Source organism: Capricornis sumatraensis, chromosome X (genome assembly GCF_032405125.1).
Source record: "Capricornis sumatraensis isolate serow.1 chromosome X, serow.2, whole genome shotgun sequence".
NCBI classification, from domain to species: Eukaryota; Metazoa; Chordata; class Mammalia; order Artiodactyla; family Bovidae; genus Capricornis; species Capricornis sumatraensis.
The window spans coordinates 61,048,411-61,069,363 of NC_091092.1; the positions used below are offsets into that span (position 1 = coordinate 61,048,411).

Consider the following 20,953-nt stretch of genomic DNA (forward strand, 5'->3'; position numbering starts at 1 on the left):
TATTTAGACCTGCCCAATATTTGATTATTTTTTTGAGATGCATGAACTCTTTGTGTATTTTGGAAATAAGGCCTTTTTGGTGGCATCATTTGCAAATATTTTCCCAAAAAAAAAATAGCACAGGTGCTGGGACAACCAGATCCCACATGCAAAAGAACAAAGTTGGACCCTTATTTCCCTCTTTATACAAAATCAACTCAAAATGGATCAAAAGCCTAGATGTAAGAACCAAAATTATACACCCCATAGAAGAAAACAGGAGAGAAAAAGTTCATGACCTTGGATTTGCCCATGATTTCTTAGATCTGCTACCAAAAGTACAAACAACAAAAGACAAAAGAGACAAATTAGACTTCTTCAAAACAAAAGTTGTTGTGCACAAAAGGAGTAAGGAGAAAGATTTGCCACACTAAATGGCACAAGATGTTTGCAGGTCATGTACCTGATGAAGGTCTGTAGCCTACAAGCCAAGACTCCACTGGTCCAGTGGGGTGCCCGTGAGGCCCCTCCTGTCCCAGGTGATAAGGGGGTTTCAGGCCCCACAAGACCTTTGGGCTGGACACTGGTCATCCTCAGCACCCTCAAGGAGAGAGTGCTGGATGGTTTTGAGCCCGGTTCCTTCTCATCACTGCCCTCAAAGACGGGAGGCTTCAATATGCCTCCAGAAAAACACAGAGTCTTTGCAAGGCTTTGAGAACCAAGAGACCATCCTTCACTTTCTTGAAAAGTGCATCTTACTTCAAACCAGTGACTTTTTCCAATGTGGCTCCCATGGTGTTCTCCCACCTTCTTTATTTCTCTGAAAGTGGCCAGGGAAGTTTGGGTGTCTCCAGTTCCCACACCAGGTGACAAGGCCAGTGGGGCCAGGTCCTGGTGGTCCTTCCTTTCACTGTATCCTAACTCAGACTCTCAGGTTGAGATTGAAAAGCCCCTGCTTCTCCATCAAGAATTCTCATCTCCTCACTTCCTCTTCTGAACTGAACACAGCTGTAGAGTTACTGTTACAAAATATGGCCACAAGGTGTCTGCATTTCTTCATGTTCCACTTTTTATTTCTTTTTCTGTGCATTCTTCGTTGTTTTATTTTGGAGTAGGGTTGATTTCAGATGCTGTGTTTGTTTCAGGGGTATGGGAACTTAATTCAGTGATACACAGACATTTATCAATTATTTTGGGGTTCTTTTTCCCTAGATAGAGGCTTTCAGTGTCTCCAGTGTGCTGCCCTTTGCTATTCAACAGTTTGTTTTGTTTTTTCCTGATTCTCTGTTTGATGTATATTAATGTCTGTTCCTTGCAAACTCTTCATTTATCCCAAATCCCTAACTTTTTTTTTCAATAATCAGAAGTTGGTTTTCTAAGTTTGTGAATTTGTTTCTACTGTGTAATATCCTACATTTACATTAGTTTCAAGAAGATACCTGTCAGTGATACCTTGTGATATGTGTCTTTATCTCTCAGCCTTCTTCTATTTAGTATTGTAATCACTCTGTCCATCCATGCTGTTGTCACTGGCATTATTCCATTCTGATTCAGGGCTGGGTAGCTTTGCAGTGTAGAGGTGCCCCATTCTCTTTTCATTTTCATGTCTATGGATAACTTGGTTGAATTTGTTGCAGGGAGAAGGAATAAAAAGGGCTTCTCTGGTGGCTCAGCCAATAAAGAATCTGCCTGCCAATGCAGGAGACATGGATTCAGTCCCTGAGTGGGGAAGATCCCCTGGAGAAGAGAAAGGAAACCCACTCCAGTTTTCTTGCCTGAAGAATCCCAGGGACAGAGGAGCCTGGCAGGCTACAGTCCATAGGGTCACAAAGTGTTGGACATCAGTGAAGTGACTGAGAATGCATGCAAGGGAAAAAAAGAGGAATGAGTTTTTTATTCTTTCCTTTTTTGTGAGAACAAAGGGGATAAAGAGAACAGTGAGCAGGCCTGAACATTCCTATTTTTCTTTGTTTTACTTTAACTGCTCCTAAATCTGAATGTCTGTAACTAAGTTTGCTTCTCTGCCCCCTAACTCTGCAGGAACTACGATTAACAATTTTTCTTTGGACTCTATGCTAAATATATCCCCTACCTGGTGTTTACCCTTACAACACTCTTCCCCTTGTACTTACATATCAGAAAGAAGGCCGCAGAGCCACCCTAACTGCCAGAGTCAGTTACTGGGTTACTGACTTAAGCCAATGACTATCTTTGAAAAAATGCATGAGGAAGAAATCAAGATCATATACCCTTTGTTCCTCATCACTGACTCCTGACTGTGAGCCCTTGCCTTATATAAGCCCCTATACTCTTCATAGGCAGGGTGGGGGGCACAGTCTTTGAGGTATTACCCTACTGTGTTCCCATCTCTGCTGGCTTGAGAATAAAAGCCACCTTCCTATTTCCTTCAAACTCTGTCTCTGTATTTTTTATTTGGCTTCACTCAGCCGAGAAAGCAAAGTTTTTGGCCTGCAAGAATTCTCATTTGGCCATTGTCAGTAGAGCTGCCCTGAAAACAAGGGTGCATGGGCCACTGTGAATTCTGATTTCTTTCTGGGTCTAAGCCCAGACCTAGGATTGTCGGGCCATACGGTTTCTGGATATTTATCTTATAAGGAACCTCCTTGCTGTTTTTGATAGTTCCTGCACCCATTTACAACCCCACCAAGAGTGTAGGAGAATTCCCATTTGCCTCCATCCTCTGCAGCCCATATTCTCTGTAGATGTTTTAGACAGAGGTCATTCTGACCTGTGGGAGGGGATTTTTCATGGGAGTTTTGATTTGTGTGGATTTAATATACAGTGGTGTGCTGATGTCCATGGGATTGCAAATAGTAGGACACAACTGAGCGACTGAACTGAATACGTAATGAGCCGGAGGAACTTTCCAGGTGCCTTTCGATATTGTACAGTGTGACTACAGTTTACCTCTTGAAATTGTCTTCTTGAAAGGTGGCTTTGTTTGAATTCCTCTCTGATGATTTATCTGGGACATGAGTGGATGGGAGGTGTCATTTATAGTCCCACAGGCCTTGTGAATATGAAGAGCCCAACAGCACTAGGTTTAAAGTTGTTGTTCTGGAAGATGGCCCTAAGGAAACAGCATTGCTTTCTGCCTCACTCTGGTCCTCAGGCATTGAGTCTCATGGAAAACTCTGTTCATGGATTGTCAGCTAGAGGGGAGTGTACCAGAAGAAACACCCAAGGCTAGCATCTCTTCTCCTTCCCCCTTACCCAGTGTCCCCAGAACATATCCCAGTTTTTTGGAACACCACTCTGCAGAGGGTGCTGTCATCTGTAGGTGGGGTGACCCTAAGGATGGAGGCTGGAGGTAGGAAGCCCAGCCTAGGGGACATACAGTGGCCAGGGGACCTTGCAAACCTGTTCCAGCCCAGATGCTCCACCAATTCTTGGGTGAGGTAGGCTTGGTTTCTCAGCAGGAGGGCCTGCCTGCCTCTGGAGATTGGGTGCTCATGTGGAGGGCAGGAGGCACTCCAGGTCCATTGTGGGGTCAATTTCCTGCCACAAGATTCGTCTGCACTGAGACCCTCCAGTCTTGGGACAGAAACCAGCTCATGCTCCAAGGATGTGACACCATTCAGGTCACCATGGCCTGAGGGCAATAGAGTCAGCCTTTCTGATTCCTTTTTTGTACTTTTATTCCCTAATTTGAATTGGCATATGTAGTTAAATGACAAGGTGTTGTGTGTGTGTGTGTGTTTCCTTTTGTATCGACAACAACTTGACTCACTTGTTTGTAGATGTATATATTTTCTCTTCCAGGTTCTTTTCCGGTATAGGATATCACAGAGTGTTGAATAGGATTCCTGTGTTACACAGTGGTTCCTGGTGGATTCTTTTTTTTAATATTAGCCTCCCTATGTTGGACTGAATCAGTTCATTACTCCCTGTCCCAGTTTTTTTTTTTTTTTCTTTCTTTCTGGGGACCACTGATTCTTTTCTGAGTCTGTGAGACCGTTTCTCTTTGGTTAAGAAGATCATCTGTATACATATTTAGATCCCAGCTACAAGTGATATCTTAAGCTAATATCCCTCCCTGACCCTCTCACCTCACTTGATATGATCATGTCTGCTTTATTCCCTGAGGCCGCCCATGGCATTCTTTCCTGCTTGCTGTGGCCGAATGATAATTTATCGTGTCTATGTACCCCATATTTATTTCTTATGGACATCTTTGTTTGCAAGTATTTTTTCCCATTCTGAGGGCTGTCTTTCTCTTTCATTTAGGGTTTTGTTTGCTGTGCAAATGTTTTTAAGGTTAATTCAGTCCTGTTTTCTTAGTTTTGGTTTGTTTTTCATTATTCTAGGCACACTTGGTGGAATTGATATTACAGCATGTCCCCCCTATATTGTCCTCAAATTTGCATAGTATCCGTCCTACATTTAGATCTTTATCTTCTTTGAAGTTAACTTTTGTGTATGGTTTGAGGGATATTCTAATTTCATTCTCATTTTCATTGGTGATGCATGTCCATGCTCTCCTCCATAGTGGCTTTCACTATTTTCATTTTCAGCAATGGAGGCGGAGGGTTCCCTTTTCTTCATGGAATCTGGCAGATTTAATCTTCATTGACTGCTTGACAGTCACCATTCTGATTGGTTGTGTGAGGTGAGACTGAATGCCCTTCCCTAACATTAAGCAATGTTGATATCTTTTCACGTGACTTTTTTTTTTTAATGTGTGAGTTAAAGGTACCTGTTAAAATTGGCTTTGTGGCAGTCTACCCAGTTATGAATTCTTTTTGATGGCGCCCCCCAGGAGACTCCAGGAGATCAGTTGTTGTTTACTTAGAAACCCTTGGACCTTGTGAATGTTGAATGCCCCTCAACACGACTATCTGTCAATGGGTGGGACTATGGCTCTCTCTGTTGTTTGACCTGAGACCAAACTATGGTGGAGGTAATGAAGACAATGGCGACCTCCTTCAAAAGATCCTGTTCCTGCACTGCTGCACTCAGTGCCCCTGACCCTTCAGCAGGCCACCCCCCAACCCACGCCTCTGCCAGAGACTCCTGGACACTCACAGACAAGCCTGGGTCAGTCTCTTTTGGGGACACTGCTCCTTTCTCCTATCACCTGGTGCATACAAGGTTCTGTTTGTGCCCTCCAAGAGTCTGTTTCCCCAGTCCTGTGGCAGTTCTGTAATCAAATCCCACTGGCCTCCAAAGTCAAATTCCCTGGGGTTTCTCAGTCCCTTTGCCAGATCCCCAGGTTGGGAAATCTGTTGTGGGTCCTAGAACTTTCTTCACAGTGCTGGAATTTCTTTGGTATAATTGTTCTGCAGTTTGTGGGTCATCTGCTTGGTGTCTCTATGGTGGGGTTAATGGCAACCTCCTCCAAGAGGGCTTATGCCACACCCAGGACTATTGCACCCAGAGCCCCTTGAGGACAGTCTCTTCTTCCTGAAAACCTTCTGGCTAATCCTATTATCTTAAAATGTAAATTATGGGAATGGATCTAGTAAAATCTTTACAGCCATGAGACATTCCTTTGATTTATTGTAATAACTAATTTAAAAAGTATATAACTCCCTTGCTAACACTAGCAAAGGGGGGCATTCTCCTTCCTCCTTCTGATGTCTATGTCAGAAGCTTTTTCGGTCCCTTTTCTTACTTTAATAAAACTCTGCTACACAAAAGCTTTTGAGTGATCAAGACCAGTCCCTGGTCCCAAAGCTAAATCTTCTTCTTCAGAGATCATGAATCTGACATCATCACCATAAGCTATCAGAGGCAGGTTTGATTTTTCTGGTTGACCTCTTGCCCTTTGTAAATGAGAGACCAGCTTTATATGTGTGCGAAGTGAGTATTAATTAGCAGGGAGTCGCTCTGACTCTCATTTTCTTAAACTGAGAGCATCAAAATTATTTTTGCAGTGACTTACATTAACCACAGGGAGCTCCACACCTTGGCTCCATGCCTTGCTCCACTTTAAGGGAGGTTTAGTGGGTCTGACTGGCAAGTCCTTAGGAAACCCTGTGGAGTTCAGTGCTGACACTGCATTAGTGCCATGTACTGGTCTGTTCATTTACTCTAATGTGCACTTTGCAAAGCCATTATGAGATGTTCTCTTGAGATTTCTTATTCTCCTAGAGGTTGATACAGTGTAGCTTGGAACATATCCAGAAATCAGTAACTGGAACATACTCTATAGTTAGCTCAGTTAGTTCAGTCGCTCAGTTGTGTCCGACTCTTTGCAACCCCATGAATCGCAGCACGCCAGGCCTCCCTGTCCATCACCATCTCCCGGAGTTCACTCAGACTCACGTCCATCGAGTCCGTGATGCCATCCAGCCATCTCATCCTCTGTCATCCCCTTCTCCTCCTGCCCCCAATCCCTCCCAGCATCAGAGTCTTTTCCAATGAGTCAACTCTTCGCATGAGGTGGCTAAAGTACTGGAGCTTCAGCTTTAGCATCATTCCTTCCAAAGAAATCCCAGGGTTGATCTCCTTCAGAATGGACTGGTTGGATCTCCTTGCAGTCCAAAGGACTCTCAAGAGTCTTCTCCAACACCACAGTTCAAAAGCATCAATTCTCTGGTGCTGAGCCTTCTTCACAGTCCAACTCTCACATCCATACATGACCACTGGAAAATCCATAGCCTTGACTAGACGGACCTTAGTTGGCAAAGTAATGTCTCTGCTTTTTAATATACTATCTAGGTTGGTCATAACTTCTCTTCCAAGGAGTAAGCGTCTTTTAATTTCATGGCTGCAGTCACCATCTGCAGTGATACTGGAGCCCCCAAAAATAAAGTCTGACACTGTTTCTACTGTTTCCCCATCTATTTCTCATGAAGTGATGGGATCAGATGCCATGATCTTCGTTTCCTGAATGTTGAGCTTTAAGCCAACTTTTTCGCTCTCCTCTTTCACTTTCATCAAGAGGCTTTTTAGCTCCTCTTCACTTTCTGCCATAAGGGTGGTGTCATCTGCATATCTGAGGTTATTGATATTTATCCCAGCAGTCTTGATGCCAGCTTATGTTTCATCCAGTCCACCGTTTCTCATGATGTAATCTGCATATAAGTTAAATAAGCAGGGTGACAATATACAGCTTTGACGTACTCCTTTTCCTATTTGGAACCAGTCTGTTGTTCCATGACCAGTTCTAACTGTTGCTTCCTGACCTGCATACAGATTTCTCAAGAGGCAGGTCAGGTGGTCTGGTATTCCCATCTCTTTCAGAATTTTCCACAGAAATGGTATGGACCTAACAGAAGCAGAAGATATTAAGAAGAGGTGGCAAGAATACACAGAAGAACTGTACAAAAAAGATCTTCACGACCCAGATAATCATGATGATGTGATCACTCATCTAGAGCCAGACATCTTGTAATGTGAAGTCAAGTGGGCCTTAGAAAGCATCACTAAGAACAAAGCTAGTGGAGGTAATGGAATTCCAGTTGAGCTGTTTCAAATCCTGAAAGATGATGCTGTGAAAGTGCTGCACTCAATATGCCAGCAAATTTGGAAAACTCTGCAGTGGCCACAGGACTGGAAAAGGTCAGTTTTCATTCCAATCCCAAAGAAAGGCAATGCCAAAGAATGCTCAAAGTACCACACAATTGCACTCATCTCACATGCTAGTAAACTAATGCTCAAAATTCTCCAAGCCAGGCTTCAGCAATATGTGAACTGTGAACTTCCTGATGTTCAAGCTGGTTTTAGAAAAGGCAGAGGAACCAGTGATCAAATTGCCAACATCCGCTGGATCATAGAAAAAGCAAGAGAGTTCCAGAAAAACATCTATTTCTGCTTTATTGACTGTGCCAAAGCCTTTGACTGTGTGGATCACAATAAACTGTGGAAAATTCTGAAAGAGATGGGAACATACTCTATACCTGTCCTTTTTTTTGTATAAAAGAGTTTTATTTCATTTTTACTTGTAGGATAATTACTTCACAATATTTTGATGATTTCTTCTGTAAATCAACATGAATCAGCCATCAGTTCAGTTCAGTTCAGTCACTCAGTCGTGTCCAACTCTTTGCGACCCCATGAATCGCAGCACACCAGGCCTCCCTGTCCATCACCAACTCCCGGAGTTCACTCAGACTCACGTCCATCGAGTCTGCAATGCCATCCAGCCATCTCATCCTCTGTCATCCCCTTCTCCTCCTGCCCCCAATCCCTCCCAGCATCAGAGTCTTTTCCAATGAGTCAACTCTTCTCATGAGGTGGCCAAAGTACTGGAGTTTCAGCTTTAGCATCATTCCTTCCAAAGAAATCCCAGGGCTGCTCTCCTTCAGAATGGACTGGTTGGATCTCCTTGCAGTCCAAGGGACTCTCAAGAGTCTTCTCCAACACCACAGTTCAAAAGCATCAGTTCTTCAGCACTCAGCTTTCTTCACAGTAGTGCAGGCAGCTGCGACCAGCGCACATAGCACAGGTGGCTGCCACCAGAGCACATAGTGTGGCCGAGAGGAGCTACCCCACCTCTGAGGTCAGGGGCAGTGGCCGATAGTGCCAGGCTATGATGGTGCAGGAACAGCCGAGAGAAGCTACCCCAGGTCTGAGGTCAAAGGCAGTAGCCGAGAGGAGCTACCCCGTGTCCGAGGTCAGGGGCGGTGGCCGAGAGTGCCAGGCTGCGACAGCGCAGGAGCAGCCGAGAGGAGCTACCCCACGACCGAGGCCAGGGGCGGTGGCCGGGAGGAGCAACCCCACGTCCAAGGAGCAGTGGCTGTACAGGCGCAGGAGGGCCTAGAGAAGCTATTCCAGGTTCAAGGTCAGGAGGGGTGGCCCTGAGGAGATACCCCTCGTCCAAGTAAGAGAAACCCAAGTAAGACGGTAGGTATTGCAAAAGGGCATCAGAGGGCAGACACACTGAAACCATACTCACAGAAAACTAGTCAATCTAATCACACTAGGACCACAGTCTAGTCTTACTCAATGAAACTAAGCCATGCCCATGGGGCCACCCAAGACAGGCGGGTCATTGTGGAGAGGTCTGACAGAATGCGGTCCACTGGAGAAGGGAATGGCAAACCACCTCAGTATTCTTGCCTTGAGAACCCCAAGAACAGTATGAATAGTATGAATCAGCCATAGATATACACATGTCCTCTCCCTCTTAAAAACCTCCCTCCCATCTACCTCCCCATCCCACCCCTCCAGTATCACAGATTGGGGTTCCTGTGTCATACAGCAAATTCCCACTGGCTATCTGCTTTACATGTGGTAGTGTATATGCTTCCATGCTAATGTCTCAATTCATCCCACCCTGTCCTTTCTGTACTGTGTCTGCATCTCTATATCTCTATGTCTGCATCTCCATTGCTGCCCTGCTAGTAGGTTCATTGGTACCATCTTTCTAAATTCCCTATATATATGCTAATATACAATATTTGTATTTCTCTTTATGATTTGCTTCACTTTGCGTAGTAGACTCTAGGTTCATTTACCTCTTTAGCAGTGACTCAAATGTGTTCTTTTTTATGGCTAATATTCCATTGTGTATATGTACTGCAACTTCTTCTAGTTGCTTTAGGTATAAGATTAGATTATTATATAGTTTCTTGAGGTAGGTTTGTATTGCTGTAAAGTTCTGTAAAAGGTCAGTTTTCATTCCAATACCAAAGAAAGGCAATACCAAAGAATGCTCAAACTACTGCACAATTGCACTCATCTCATATGCTAGTAAACTAATGCTCAAAATTCTCTAAGCCAGGCTTCAGCAACATCAGGCTTCCTGATGTTCAAGCTGGTATTAGAAAAGGCAGAGGAACCAGAGATCAAATTGCCAACATCTGCTGGACCATCAAAAAAGCAAGAGAGTTCCAGAAAAACAACTATTTCTACTTTATTGACTATGCCAAAGCCTTTGACTGTGTGGATCACAATAAACTGTGGAAAATTCTGAAAGAGATGGGAATACCAGACCACCTGACCTGCCTCTTGAGAAACCTATATGCAGGTCAGGAAGCAACAGTTAGAACTGGACATGGACCAACAGACTGGTTCCAAATAGGAAAAGGAGTATGTCAAAGCTGTATATTGTCACCTTGCTTATTTAACTTATATGCAGAGTACATCATGAGAAATGCTGGGCTGAGAGAAGCACAAGCTGGAATCAAGATTGCCAGGAGAAATATCAATAACCTGAGATATGCAGATGACACCACTCTTATGGCAGAAAGTGAAGAGGAGCTAAAAAGCCTCTTGATGAAAGTGAAAGAAGAGAGTGAAAAAGTTGGCTTAAAACTCAATATCCAGAAAACAAAGATCATGGCATCTGGTCCCATCACTTCATGGGAAATAGATGGGGAAACAGTGGAAACAATGTCAGACTTTATTTTTGGGGGGCTCCAAAATCACTGCAGATGGTGATTGCAGCCATGAAATTAAAAGATGCTTACTCCTTGGAAGGAAAGTTATGACCAACCTAGATAGCATATTGAAAAACAGAGACATTAGTTTGCCAACAAAAGTCCATCTCAAGGCTACGGTTTTCCCAGTAGTCATGTATGGATGTGAAAGTTGGACTGTGAAGAAAGCTGAGTGCCAAAGAATCGATGCTTTTGAACTGTGGTGTTGGAGAAGACTCTTGAGAGTCCCTTGGACTGCAAGGAGATCCAACCAGTCCATTCTGAAGGAGATCAGCCCTCGGTGTTCTTTGGAAGGAGTGATGCTAAAGCTGAAACTCCAGTACTTTGGCTAACTTATGCGAAGAGTTGACTCATTGGAAAAGACTCTGATGCTGGGATGGATTGGGAGCAGGAGAAGAAGGGGACGACCGAGGATGAGATGGCTGGATGGCATCACCAACTTGATGGACGTGAGTTTGAGTGAACTCTGGGATTTGGTGATGGACAGGGAGGCCTGGCGTGCTGCGATTCATGGGGTCGGGAAGAGTTGGACACGAGTGAGCAACTGAATTGAACTGAACTGGGATTCCGTATTAACTGTAGGATGGATTTTCTATGTCTGAAAAAAAATTCCTTTGGGATTTTAATAGGAATTGCATTGAATCTTTAAATTGCTTTAGGTAGTATGAACATCTTAATAATATTGTCTCCAAATCCATAAATGTGATACGCCTTTCTGTTTACTTGTGTCAGACTCCTTTCAGCGATATTTTGTAGTTTTCATGTATGTCTTTCATCTTCTAAATTTACTCCCAATTATTTCATTCTTTTTGATACTATTATAAATGAGATTATTGGGACTTCTCTGGTGGTCCAGTGGCTAAGACTCCACACTCCCAATGTGGAGAACTAGAGTTCAATCCCTGGTCAGGGAACTAGATCCCACATGCTGCAACCAAGCACAAATAAATAAACATAATTTTTTTTTAAAAAATTTAAACTTAGTTCTTGACTATAGTTTTTTAAAAATAAATAGGATTGTTATATTTTCTTTTTTGGAATGGTTATTTTTCATGCATGGAAAGATATTTGAATGTTGATTTTGTACCATGCAACTTTTTGTTCAGGTTTTCTGTGTGTGTGGAATTTTAAAGATTTTCTGCACATAAAATCATGTCCTCTGTGAACAGACATAATTTTACTTCTTTCTTTCCAAATGGAATCCTTTGGTTTCCTTTTCTAATCTAACGCCCTGGCTAGGACTTCTAATATTATGTTGAATAGAAGTGTTGAGAATGGACATCCTTGACTTTTTTTCTTGATCTTAGAAGTTTTCAGCTTTTCACTGATGACTATGATGTTAGGAATTTTCATATATGACTTTTATTATATTGCAGTCACTTCCTTCTATTTCTACTTTGTTGTGTATTTTTGTTATGAAAGGCTAGTAAATTTATTATATACTTTATGGGCATCAGATGAAGCAGAGATGAAGTTTCATGTTTTCTTTTTTAATTTTAATAAAATTATGTAATGCTCCCAGTGGAAGCATGGGAGTTGATGATACAGAAATCACTTTCCATTCCTCCTTTGGTAATCCTTGTCCTTGTCACTCTCTGGCTCAGAATTCTGTGTCCTTAATTAGAATGCCCAGAGTTTGGAAACATTACCAACCAAAACACTGACTCTCATCATTTTTTAGGTAAACTTTCTAGGATGACCTTCAGAGAGGAGCACAGTAAACACCAGAAGGTGAGTATTTCCCAAATCCTGTTGACAAAAAAAATCTTCCTCATAGATCCAGTCACAGGTGAGAATAGGAGAAAACACAGAGATCCTGGAGACTGCTGCCTTCCTGTCCTGAATCTTTAGCACAATGTCTGATATCATCATGACCTTTATAGTTAGAACAGCAACAATAGTAGGTTGTTCTATTGTTACATTATTTTCACAACATTTCAGACTTTAAGCATTTTGTGTGAATAAACTTATTTAAACCTTAAAACAATAAATGGCAACCCACTCCAGTATTCTTGCCTGGAGAATCCCATGGACAGAGGAGCCTGGTGGGCCACAGTCCACGGGGTCGCAAAGAGTCGGACACGACTGAGTGACTTCACTTCACTTCACTTCACTTCACTTCACACTACCTATAAGTAGGTATATAGCTATCACCATTATAGATTAAGAAACTGAAGTAAAAAAAAATGTTTGATTATGTATCACTAGCAGTGCAATCTAATCCAAAGCATCTTCCCTAAACCCCTTACAAACTTGTTAAAAGTTCCATAGTTCTATTAAGTTTATTCAAACATGCTATTTATACATCTTTATATCATTCATCTGAGAGCTGTTTTCAACCTCAGTTTTTTTGTGCTGTGCTAGTGAGGGATATGCTAAGACATCTGTCCAAGGGAAGCTTAAAGACATGTTGGGCAGTTTGTAGTGTGGACGGTCCAAGATGAAGAAGCTTAAGGACATGTTGGGCAGTTTGTAGAGTGGACGATCCAAGATGAAGAAGGCAACATGATCCCTACCTCCAATAAGAGGAAGCAACTCACAGCCCTGACAAGTCTCAGGTTTATGACTGAAAACCAACAAATAAGAAAATAACTGAAGGACTTCACATAAGTTACCTGCTTTTGAATAGAAACTCATCAGCTGGACAAGATTTCAAATGCTCATTCTTGTAGGAGCAGTAACAAGTCCTTCTTCTGAACTCTGATTAAGCAACTCTCCTGTTTGAAATCATTTGTTTAGCCTGCCCCTGTGTTGTGAGCTCTGAGAGCCTAGCCCAGCCCATTAATTCTCAGAAGTCTAGTCCCAGCTCAAAGCCCCTGAGGGCCCCCTGATTGTTTTGTGAATGAGTGACTCCACATTTAAACATTCATCTAGGAGTAAGAAGGTCAAAGAATGCTGAAGATAGTATCTGTGAGCTAGACTTCAAATATAGAGGCAGTTGAAGGGATAAATTGATGTCAGAGATGTATGTCACCTTCATACTATATTAAATAGCTCACAACGATTTGTTGAATGTTATTAAATTTCATGTCCACTATAACATTAAGAATTAAAATATATACCAATTTATGGATCAGGAAACTGAGGAGAACCAGCTAGTTGTACAGCCTTCTTCAAGCAGAATTGATGAGGCCAGCTGCTTTAATTCCAAACATTGTGTCTAGGACATGTCAGCCTGCAACTTTCAGCTCATTTTCTTGACTGTCTTAATGTGTTTCTGCCAATCGCCTTTCCTCTCCTCAATCTCACTGCTTTGTCACCTTATTTTCCAGATGTGTTTTGTCCCCTCTGTAAATTTTCAAATTTCCTCATCCATCAAAGGTCCAATAATTAAGAGAACCTCCCCCCCTCAAGGCTTTCTCTATGAGCCCTTACCTACTTCTTTCCCTGACCTCCAGCTATTCTCGCTGGCTTGCTTTCACTTTTATGCAGAAAGTTGAAGGGAAAGAACCTTAAGATATGAATTCTAGTTTTGATTCACTACCCACTTAGGTCCTTTTTTCACACTCCAGTGTTCAGATTCTCCTCCACCAGGTATTTCCAAGAATTGTCAAAGTTTAAACTGAAGTCATGCACGTGAAAACACTTCATACAGTCCTAAAGAACTAAAGAAATACATGTTGTCTTTTACTCACATGGAAAGGAATGTCCAGGGGACCATTAAGTAAGGTATCCAGTTTGAAGAAATTGCCGGGAGCAACAAAATTGCTGAAGACAAGTGGTTCCAAGCAGGCTCAGAAACCAGTGCCCTCTTCCAGAGAAGCAAGGACCTCTGGATAGCACACTAGACAAAAAGTCAGTAAGAGAAAATTGGGGGAGTTCCTATAATTAGTTCCTCTGATCCCTGTAAAAAAGCTAATAAGTATGGCCTAGGTGTGTGGCATGGACTTTGGGTAAGCATGGGTTTAAGGTGGACTGATCTGAGACATGAAGTTAGCAGTGGGGCCCTGGAAAAATCTTATATATTTTCTGAGGTCCTCCTTGCTCACATGTAAAGGGAAGATAAGGATACACAGCTCATACAGTGTTTGAAAGCTTTACATTAAATGCAAAACTGCTGACACATACAAGTATTTCAATAAATCCATCTGTGATAATAGGAACCACACTTTGTCAGTGTTTGTGCCCAGACCTATGCTCAATGTCTTACGTGTCATGTGCCCTTAACATATATTTTCTGAGTACATGTGTCCATGAACTATTTCCTAAGTAAGAAGGTTGGAAAGTTAAACCTACTAATGGGAAGTGCAGGAAGCTAACACTGAACTGGGTATCTGTAGTCAGTGTGGAGCCTCAGTCTCCTGAACCAGTAGTTAAAGCAAAAAGAAACAAAGTATAGAGAAGGGACTTCCTGGTGCTTAAGTGGTTAAGACTCCACGCTTCCGCTGTAGGTGGTGTGGGTTCCATTCCTGGTCAGGGAAGTAAAATCCCACAAGCCATGCAGCATGGCCAATAAATAAATAATGTAACATTAAAACATGAAAATACAAAAGGAAAAGTTTGAGAAATAAATGTAAAAAAAGTTTTGACAAAGTGTATAGATGGACAAGTAGGAGATCTCACACTTTCTTATAAAACAGGGACTAACTCTCCAGACCCCACCAGCCTTGCTTAGCTTCTGTACTCCATCTTAGGACTCAGAAGAAAGGAGACTGAAGTGAAGAGGTACAGTCTATGAGAAAGAAAGGGCCATGTGTACCAAGTGGTCAGCGAGCCCCAGAATGACAACTACCTCTGTGAGTGACCCCGCTGGCCCAATCACTGAGAAGTTATGAAGCCTTGGTACAATAACTTCACCTCACCATTTGGTCCCCTAATCATCCCCTTCCTCTATGACTTGGGGTACAGGATTGAGGCCAAACGCCGTGAGTGCCCCAGTTCTTTCTGAAGGTCTTTATGACCAGCAACATCACTATACCTCCCCTCATCCCTGTTGCTCTCACCTCCAGATTGGGAGGAGTGTCAGAATTTCTTCATGAACAACTGTGCTGCCCAAGTGCCCCCAACCTTTGTAAAGGACTCTGCAGTGGGAAAAGGGCATGCCAACTGCTCAGCCCTCACTCTGCCCCCTGGGTTAAGTATCAGACTGTCGGGCATCCCTGAGGCTAGGCTTGGAGTGTGGAACGGGGTGTCCGATCTGCCGCTGGGCCTGCACTTTGGCCCCCTACAAGGGCCAGATCTCAGACGATGAAGAGGCCGCCCACAGTGGAGACTCCTGGCTGGTGAGAAATAACACTCTTTCCCTGTCCTCCGGCCTCTAATTCCTTGTGTGTGGTGGTAGTGGGGGTACTTCATTCTTACATTTGAGGAAACGGATGGTAATGACACAGTTGGCAATGACACAGTCAGCCCTGTGTACTGTGTGCACTGGGCATGAACACAGATCTTCTATCTAAAGATCAGAGGAAGGTGGGAGACAGTGGTACAGTTAGACAGGACTTCTATCTAAAGATCAGAGGAGAGGTGGGAGATAGTGGTATAGGCATACAGAAGTGACTCCTCATTTGTGGAGCCCTTGCCTCCAATGTGCCAACAGACTCAGACTTGGAATGATAATTAAGGAGCTTACCATGTGGTCCAACTGGCAGCTGAATCCAAGCAGACTGAAGAGCACCAATGACAGCTGAGGAACATAGCTCTTCTACTACTTCCTACCAAAAAAAAAAAAATCAAAGAGAGAAGAAAGCTTGTATCTCTTCTGACACTCAGATCATCAAAGGGAGAAACAGCTTTGAGTATGTGGATGGAAAAGACATGTCTTTGGCCAACTGGATGAGGTGAGTGCAGTGAGTCTGCAGTTTGTAGACGTTGCTCCTCCCACAAGCCCACACACCTTTCCTTCTCAACCCATCTCCCTCAATAGCTTTCACATCTTCTTTCCTCTTTTCCCTCCATATCATGCTCTTTCATTTCAAAAGACATTAGAAAGAAAGAAAGAAAAATATTTCATGTGCTCTCAAAATATAAGCCAATATGCTCAACAAAACTGAGGTACTTGAAAACAACTTGAGAAGTCTAGATTCACCAAGGACACTTTAACTCACTTAATTGACACTTACCAAGCACTTTATGTCCCAGTTTAGACAGTGAACACTATTACTGAAGCAGATCACACAACCCATGTCCTTTTAGAGAATATACTGAAGACAGACATTAACCAATTGATTTTAGGAATAGTAAGCTTAATTTTTCTATTTTTGAATAACTGCACAGCACCAGAATAACCTAACACAGGAGACCTTGAGTCCATGTGGGCAACAACCTCCCCAGGCTCGGTTCCAGTGAGAAGTGGGCCCTGAGGCCTGGGAAGGAATGAGAAGCAGGATGGCCGTGAACACGGCTGTTCTCTGAGTGCCTCTCCTTTCATCAGGGCAGGCAGAAAGTGAATAAACTATTACTGTTGTGTGTCTCAAGCTATGTCAGAGCACTCTCCAAGTTTCCATAGTAGGGACTGGGCAAGTGATAGGACCCTGGATACATGTGGGGAGATTGGAGAAAAGCCTCAGGAGAGAAGGCAGGCTGGGGTCAGTGCTGAAGGTTGCATGCTTGCCTAGGATCACCAAGTCCTGTGGAATGAAAGAGAACTTAAATCAGAGTTAAGAGGAGCTAGAGTTCACCAGTCTTATGCACAGTCCCGGTGGAGACAAGTCTGGAACTGGGCTCTATAAAATGGCTAATTAAGTAAGGAGAGAAAAGCATTCCAGCCAGGAAGAGGACTGTAAACAGGATCTGGAAATAGGAATTCACATGACATGGTCAAAGGTGTAAACAGAAGGCCCCCATGTAGGGTGGTGGGACCCATGGCATCCTCAGACCCTGAATGCAAGGAGCTGGGCATGGTCCGACAGTGGAGCGGACTCATCACCTGTGGTTTCATTCCCCTTCCCGGCCTTGACCCCAGGTGTGTGAAGTGTGCCCAGGACAATAAGGAGCAGAACCTGGTGGCCTTGCAGTATCACAGGCAGATCTTCTACTGAATATGCCAGGTGGTCAAGCCAGGCTGCTGCCAGGTGGTCAGACCAGCTGCTGGTCTGGTATGGGGACGAGTATGCCGTGGAACTCGGCATCAAGTGGGACAACAGAGGGAAGAGCGAGTTTACGGCCGGGAGATGTGAGCGCCACCCCTCCTCCAGTGCCCCACCCCATCCTGGGGAGCTTCCCTGGTCCGATTCTGAAGCAGAGTCCAATCCAGTCTAAAGTCAGTCAAGTCACAATTAAAATACCTCAGAATGCGATTCATTTCATATGACTGTTAAGAAAAAATTTTATATTAAAAATGCTAGTTCTAATTTTCAATATTTCATGCAAAAAATCTGTAACATCACCTTCTGCTGAAAGGCTTAGTACCAAAAAGTAAGTTTTCTAGCACCAGCCAGCTCTCTCACCTTTACCCGTTTCTTCCTCATTTCCTCCACATTTCTAAGTGACATGTGTCTAGTGATTTGCATTCAGTTACTGTTTCAGTTCATTGTCATGTGAGTTCATACTGTGTGCCAGACAGGGCTCCATGCACTGAAACAGACAGACCCACTGCCATGGGGCAGCATGGGCTTCATACCAGACAGGGGTTAATGCTCTGAGGGAAACCAGTGCAGGAAAAGAGCCTCGGATCAGCATGAGCAGAGGGTTGAGTATGGCAGAGGATGGTGGGGTAGGGTCTCTGCAGAAATAACACCTGTGGGAAAGGATTCCAGGCATGAGAGCACCTAGTGCTGCATCCCAAGGGCAAGGAAGAGAGGCCATGCCAGTGGTCGCAGGAGGAAGCACAAAGGGAGAGGAAGGAGGCTGGATAGAACACAGAAGCCTCAGGGCCCGTGTCCACGTGCAGGCCCCAGGGGTCTTCCTGGGTGACACAGAACAACCATGCGGCTTTCAGCTACAAGGGGCATGTTCTCTGTGCTAAGATGGTGTTTCGGCTCATTTTTTGGCAAGAGAGAGCAGTAGGGAGTCCCCTCAGAGGTCAGTTCATTGCCAGACATGAGGGGAGAGTGGGCTGGCTGAAGATGCACGAGAGTGAGGGTGTGAAGAGTCTGGCTGGAGATGTATTTCTAAACAGGACTTCCTAGTGCAAGTTAAATGGACTAAGACTGAGTGAAATAAATGAGGTATGAATATTGGTGAGGCTTGAGAAAGGACATGTCTTTATGATTTATGGAAAACTGAGAGAGAAGCAATTTGTGAACCAATTGGGGCAGCAGGAGCCAGAGACCTGTAGTCAGTGGGACCTGGGCCTCTTGGTCTCCTCTAGTCTGAAACCCACTTCTTGCAGAGTGGTTTCTTTGAAAGGCTGCTCTTTGAACAAGGAGCCTCAAAGACAGCTTTACTCATACCTGCTCTAACCAGCCCCTATGCTGCCTCCCATATGCAGAGAGCTCCAGGCCAGGCACACCTAACTTAATAGACCCTTTCTCACAGGGAGCTGCTCAGGAAGATTCCACCTAAGTCATCAAGAGTCTTATCTCTTAGGATAAAATACCTGTGACCACTGTGACATGACTTTTCAGATACTTACATGCAGGGAAAGGTCCCTGCAGATCCAACTCTATCAGGAGAGACGCTGCCTCTGATGTTGCTGGATGGTCCCTATCTGGGTGATATGTAGAAAAGGTCCTTGGCACAAGCTTCCTGGATTTCTGTAGATGTAGAGAAAAAGAATGGAATGGAAAAGTGGACTGTAAGAGACACTTGATGGGAGAAAAATTGTGCACTGTCAACACTAAGATGATTAGTGGGGCAGGCCTTACCATGGCAAACCAACTACCTGACCAAAAGCTTCCTCTCTCAGCAGAACTGAAGCCCAAGATCCACCCATGTGCCTTCTGCTCCCCTGCCTTCTCCAGTCAGAAATTCCTCAGCCAACATGTCCAACCCAATCACCCCTCTCAGATCCTCCTGAGACCATCTGCAAGAGACCACCTCCAACCAGAGGATCCCTGCCCAGGCAATCAAAATGAGCAGCAGTGATATTCTGATCCACACAGCCCGAGTGACAAACCGGAGGGTTGCAAGGCTAAGGAAAGACCCCCACGGTTGCTGAAAAGCATGTCTGTGAGGATTTCAATGGCCTCTTCCTACTCACCCAAAGGACAAATGAGGGGTTCTGAGATGCATTAGAGAATGACAGAAGAGCCCAGTACAAGCCAGAAACTAAATCCAGAGGACATAGGTAAATTATTTATGGGGACAGGGGTCTCAGGAATTATAAAAGTAAAGTACAAAGAGTGTGGGCAAGTCTCCAAGGATAGGTCAAGTCTCATCACACACGAGGGGACACACACAGGGGAGCAGTCCTATGTTTGCAGGGAGTGTGGGCAAAGCTTCAGTGTGAAGTCAAGTCTCATCAGACTCCAGAGGACACACACAGGGGAGAAGCCCTATGTTTGCAGGGAGTGTGGGCAAAGCTTCAGTCAGAAGTCCCAGCTCATCACACACCAGAGGACACACACCAGAGGGGAGTAGCCCTATGTTTTCAGGGAGTGTGAATGAGTCATGACCAACACATCTTAAGCACAGGAGGATTACTGCAGCCACCCCATGCCTCAGCTCTATGGGGGCCTCAGAGGAGGTCTATGATCCATTACAGTCCCCAAAAGTATGAGGAGAGACTTCCCAGGTGGTCCAGTGGCTAAGACTCCAATGCAGAGACCCATGTTCAACACCTGATTGGGGAACTAGCTCCCCCATGCTGCAACTAAGACACAACACAGAAGAATACATAAATATTTTAAAGAAAGAGTGTGATGATAAGCACAGAATTAACTGATTAAATAGACCTTCCATTTTCATGACAGGAGAGGAGGTAGATAAACAGCAGAGGGTTTCTTAAGTGTTCTGGAGATGTTCATGCCCATTGCCTTCATGGTTTTTTGTACTCCTCTTCTAACAAATTTTGTCTCCAAACAAATCTGAAGCCCATACTACATACTCATTTCCCCTTTATTACTGACAGCAGTGGGGTCCAGTGGTAACTAAACCCCTGGGAAGGCATAATTCTGGAGCCATCTCAGTCAGGTCACTCGACAGTCAGTTCCTCAGTCCAGGGAGAAGAATCTAGGGTTTGAGACAGACTCATCAGGGAAGAGAAAACCCTGGCCTCCTGGGAAGTGTGGCCTCTCCTCCTTATAGACCTCAACCCTCCTTTGGCCTCTCCTGGCCTCTCCTCTCCTCTGTCTTCCTCTGACTTCTGTAGCGTCAAAGTGAAGGCCACAGCATGTGTGTGTGCATGTGTGTGTGCCCCACTCAGCCTGGGCCATCTGGTCTCCCTCACTCTGTCTTTGCTGTTCCCTCTGGGTCATCACACATCTGGACTCCAGATTCGACCACAGGGATCCAGTTCTCAGCCCTGCCCTCAGCAGCTGTGTGACCTGGGGTAAGATGCTCAACCTCTCTGTGTCTCTAGTCTCATCTGTGATACAGGGTGGGGGCACCAGTGTTTTGGTCTGTTGCATAAGCACAGGCAGAATCTGGCAGAGGCTGGCTGAGACTACAAGCCCTGCCATTGCTATTCTTTGTGTTTTCTTCTTTAACATTTTTAAAAATCTTTTAATTGAATGATAATTGCTTTACAGAATTTTGTTTTCTGTGTCAACTTCAGCCCTCACACCTTCCAGGTCTCAGAGCTAGAC

At 44.1% G+C, this 20,953-nt stretch overlaps 1 pseudogene; it reads left to right on the forward strand.

Annotated features, from left to right (window-relative positions):
* The first annotated feature begins 13,973 nt into the window (after positions 1–13,973).
* Positions 13,974–19,814, forward strand: LOC138071699 (histone-lysine N-methyltransferase PRDM9-like; annotated as a pseudogene).
* The last annotated feature ends 1,139 nt before the right edge of the window (positions 19,815–20,953 follow it).